The sequence below is a fragment of the Canis aureus genome, unplaced genomic scaffold (genome assembly GCF_053574225.1).
Source record: "Canis aureus isolate CA01 unplaced genomic scaffold, VMU_Caureus_v.1.0 ptg000379l_RagTag, whole genome shotgun sequence".
NCBI classification, from domain to species: Eukaryota; Metazoa; Chordata; class Mammalia; order Carnivora; family Canidae; genus Canis; species Canis aureus.
The window spans coordinates 623-6,031 of NW_027554590.1; the positions used below are offsets into that span (position 1 = coordinate 623).

At 39.9% G+C, this 5,409-nt stretch overlaps 1 pseudogene; it reads left to right on the forward strand.

The window, feature by feature from the left end:
• Window positions 1–3,164: 3,164 nt before the first annotated feature.
• Window positions 3,165–4,119, forward strand: LOC144310067 (18S ribosomal RNA; annotated as a pseudogene).
• Window positions 4,120–5,409: the final 1,290 nt, after the last annotated feature.

Sequence of the window (5,409 nt, forward strand, 5' to 3'; positions counted from 1 at the left end):
TTAACAGCGACCAACCTGTAACAATCACCAACCAGGTTCCATAACTATATAAAGCCGCAATACCCATAGCCTCTTCACTAAAAAACCCAGAGTCCCCCGTATCATAAATTACCCAATCCCCTATTCCATTAAACTTTAATACTACCTCCACCTCATCATCCTTCAAAATATAGCAAGCAGTCAACAACTCAGACAATAGACCAGTAATAAAAGCCGCTAGAACAGCCTTATTTGAAACTCACACCTCAGGGTATTGCTCAGTAGCCATAGCAGTTGTATAACCAAATACTACTAATATACCCCCCAAATAAATTAAAAACACTATCAGCCCTAAAAAAGAACCCCCAAAATTCAGAACAATCGCACAACCAATCCCACCGCTAATAATTAGCACAAGCCCACCATAAATAGGAGATGGTTTAGTGGCAAAACCCACAAAACTCATCACAAAAACGATACTTAAAATAAATACAATGTATGTTATCATTATTCCTACATGGAATTTAACCATGACTAATGACATGAAAAATCATCGTTGTATTTCAACTATAAGAACATTAATGACCAACATTCGAAAAACCCACCCACTAGCCAAAATTGTCAACAATTCATTCATTGACCTCCCAGCGCCATCTAACATCTCTGCTTGATGGAATTTCGGGTCCTTATTAGGAGTATGCTTGATTCTACAGATTCTAACAGGTTTATTTCTAGCTATACACTACACATCGGACACGGCCACAGCTTTTTCATCGGTCACCCACATCTGTCGAGACGTTAACTACGGCTGAATTATCCGCTATATACATGCAAATGGCGCTTCCATATTCTTCATCTGCCTATTCTGCCTATTCATACATGTGGGACGAGGCCTATACTATGGATCCTATGTATTCATAGAAACATGAAACATTGGAATTGTACTACTATTCGCAACCATAGCCACAGCATTCATAGGCTATGTACTGCCGTGAGGACAAATATCATTTTGAGGGGCAACTGTAATCACTAACCTTCTCTCCGCCATCCCCTATATCGGAACCAACTTAGTAGAGTGAATCTGAGGTGGCTTCTCAGTAGACAAAGCAACCTTAACACGATTCTTTGCATTTCATTTTATCTTTCCATTCATCATCGCAGCTCTAGCAATAGTACACCTCCTATTTCTACACGAAACCGGATCCAACAACCCCTCAGGAATCACATCAGACTCAGACAAAATTCCGTTTCACCCCTACTACACAATTAAAGATATCCTAGGAATCCTACTCCTGCTCCTAGTCTTAATATCACTAGTTTTATTTTCACCAGACCTATTAGGAGATCCAGACAACTACACCCCTGCAAACCCCCTAAACACCCCTCCACATATCAAACCTGAATGATACTTCCTATTCGCCTATGCCATCCTACGATCTATCCCTAATAAATTAGGAGGTGTACTCGCCCTAGTATTCTCCATCCTAATTTTAGCATTCATTCCATTCCTCCACACATCTAAGCAACGCAGTATAATATTCCGACCCCTCAGCCAATGCCTATTCTGACTTTTAGTCGCCGATCTTCTCACTTTAACTTGGATTGGAGGACAGCCAGTTGAACACCCTTTCATCATTATCGGACAGGTCGCCTCAATTCTATATTTCACCATCCTATTGATTCTAATGCCAACAATTAGCGTTATCGAAAATAATCTTCTAAAATGAAGAGTCTTTGTAGTATAATCATTACCTTGGTCTTGTAAACCAAAAATGGAGAGTAGTCGCCCTCCCTAAGACTCAAGGAAGAAGCTCTTTGCTCCACCATCAGCACCCAAAGCTGAAATTCTTCTTAAACTATTCCCTGACACCCCCTACATTCATATATTGGACCACCTCTACTGTGCTATGTCAGTATCTCCAAAAAATCCTTCTTTCCCTCCCCTATGTACGTCGTGCATTAATGGCTTGCCCCATGCATATAAGCATGTACATGATATTATATCTTTACATAGGACATGTCTAGTCCAATTCCACAACCCATTGATCCTCAACAGTAACTAGATGCATATCACTTAGTCCAATAAGGGCTTAATCACCATGCCTCGAGAAACCATCAATCCTTGCCTGTAATGTCACTCTTCTCGCTCCGGGCCCATGCTAATGTGGGGGTTACTATCATGAAACTATACCTGGCATCTGGTTCTTACCTCAGGGCCATGACTCTATTTATTCCAATCCTACTAATTCTCGCAAATGGGACATCTCGATGGACTAGTGACTAATCAGCCCATGATCACACATAACTGTGGTGTCATGCATTTGGTATCTTTTATTTTTAGGGGGGGAATCTGCTATCACTCATCTATGACCGCAACGGCACTAACTCTAACTTATCTTCTGCTCTCAGGGAATATGCCCGTCGCGGCCCTAATGCAGTCAAATAACTTGTAGCTGGACTTATTCATTATCATTTATCAACTCACGCATAAAATCAAGGTGCTATTCAGTCAATGGTTTCAGGACATATAATTCTAGGACACACGTGTGTACACGTACGTACACGTGTGTACACGTACGTACACGTGTGTACACGTACGTACACGTGTGTACACGTACGTACACGTGTGTACACGTACGTACACGTGTGTACACGTACGTACACGTGTGTACACGTACGTACACGTGTGTACACGTACGTACACGTGTGTACACGTACGTACACGTGTGTACACGTACGTACACGTACGTACACGTACGTACACGTGTGTACACGTACGTACACGTGTGTACACGTACGTACACGTGTGTACACGTACGTACACGCGCAAGACATTAAGTTAACTTATACAAACCCCCCTTACCCCCCATAAACTCATGTCATCTATTATACACTTATTTATGTCCTGCCAAACCCCAAAAACAGGACTAAGTGCATACAATACTCACAAGCTTTATTTAAATTGTATACAAATGTATTGCTACTCTAGTTAACTTAACACAACAGTCTTACACGCATTCGATCTCGTGGTCTATCTATAGATAGCATCCCCTTTTTTTTTCCTCTCATATTTACTATGTATTTTATTTATTATACACACTACAATTTCAGTATAAGTTAATGTAGCTTAATTAATAAAGCAAGGCACTGAAAATGCCAAGATGAGTCGCACGACTCCATAAACACAAAGGTTTGGTCCTAGCCTTCCTATTAGTTCTTAGTAGACTTACACATGCAAGTCTCCACGCCCCAGTGAGAATGCCCTTAAAATCAGCAGTGATCTAAAGGAGCAGGTATCAAGCACACTCTTAAGTAGCTCATAACACCTTGCTAAGCCACACCCCCACGGGATACAGCAGTGATAAAAATTAAGCCATAAACGAAAGTTTGACTAAGCCATACTAAAAAGGGTTGGTAAATTTCGTGCCAGCCACCGCGGTCATACGATTAACCCAAACTAATAGGCCCACGGCGTAAAGCGTGTTTAAGATACCTTTGCACTAAAGTTAAAACTTAACTAAGCCGTAAAAAGCTACAGTTACCATAAAATAGACCACGAAAGTGACTTTATAATAATCTGACTACACGATAGCTAAGACCCAAACTGGGATTAGATACCCCACTATGCTTAGCCCTAAACATAGATAATTTTACAACAAAATAATTCGCCAGAGGACTACTAGCAATAGCTTAAAACTCAAAGGACTTGGCGGTGCTTTATATCCCTCTAGAGGAGCCTGTTCTATAATCGATAAACCCCGATAAACCTCACCACCCTTTGCTAATTCAGTCTATATACCGCCATCTTCAGCAAACCCTCAAAAGGTAGAATAGTAAGCACAATCATTTTACATAAAAAAGTTAGGTCAAGGTGTAACTTATGGGGTGGGAAGAAATGGGCTACATTTTCTACCCAAGAACATTCCACGAACGTTTTTATGAAATTAAAAACTGAAGGAGGATTTAGTAGTAAATTAAGAATAGAGAGCTTAATTGAATAGGGCCATGAAGCACGCACACACCGCCCGTCACCCTCCTCAAGTAATAAGACACAACCATAACCATATTAACTTAACTAAGACACAAGAGGAGACAAGTCGTAACAAGGTAAGCATACCGGAAGGTGTGCTTGGATTAATCAAAGTGTAGCTTAACTAAAGCGTCTGGCCTACACCCAGAAGATTTCATTACTTATGACCACTTTGAACAAAAGCTAGCCCAACTAACCCCAAACTTAAGTATCACAGACATATAAAGTAAAACATTTAGTTAAATAATAAAAGTATAGGAGATAGAAATTTTAATTGGAGCGATAGAGATAGTACCGTAAGGGAATGATGAAAGACATCTTAACAGTATTAAACAGCAAAGATTACCCCTTTTACCTTTTGCATAATGAACTAGCCAGAAACGACTTAACAAAGAGAACTTAAGCTAAGCTCCCCGAAACCAGACGAGCTACCCATAAACAATCTAAAAGGATCAACTCATCTATGTAGCAAAATAGTGAGAAGATTTGTGGGTAGAGGTGAAAAGCCTAACGAGCCTGGTGATAGCTGGTTGCCCACAAACAGAATTTTAGTTCAACTTTAAATTTACCTAAAAAAAACAAAATTTTAATGTAAATTTAAAATATAGTCTAAGAAGGTACAGCTTCTTAGAATCAGGATACAACCTTTATTAGAGAGTATATACTAACATCACCATAGTTGGCTTAAAAGCAGCCACCAATTGAGAAAGCGTTCCAGCTCAACAAACAATATAACTTAATCCCAATCATATTACATCAACTCCTAATTATACCTCCTGGGCCATTCTATTTAAATATAGAAGCAACAATGCTAGTATGAGTAACAAGAACTATTTTCTCCCCGCATAAGCTTATATCAGAAACGGATAGACCACTGATAGTTAACAATCTGATAATATCAACCCAAAAATGAAATACTTATCTACCCTATTGTTAACCCAACACAGGCATGCATTTAAGGAAAGATTAAAAGGAGTAAAAGGAACTCGGCAAACACAAACCCCGCCTGTTTACCAAAAACATCACCTCCAGCATTTCTAGTATTGGAGGCACTGCCTGCCCAGTGACACTTGTTTAACGGCCGCGGTATCCTGACCGTGCAAAGGTAGCATAATCATTTGTTCTCTAAATAAGGACTTGTATGAATGGCCACACGAGGGTTTAACTGTCTCTTATTCCCAATCAGTGAAATTGACCTTCCCGTGAAGAGGCGGGAATGCCACAATAAGACGAGAAGACCCTATGGAGCTTTAATTAACTAACCCAAACTTATGGATACTAAATACCTACAAGGCATAACATTACACCATTATTGTGGGTTAGCAATTTAGGTTGGGGTGACCTCGGAATATAAAAAAACTCCCGAGTGATTAAAATTTAGACCCACAAGTCAAAATATA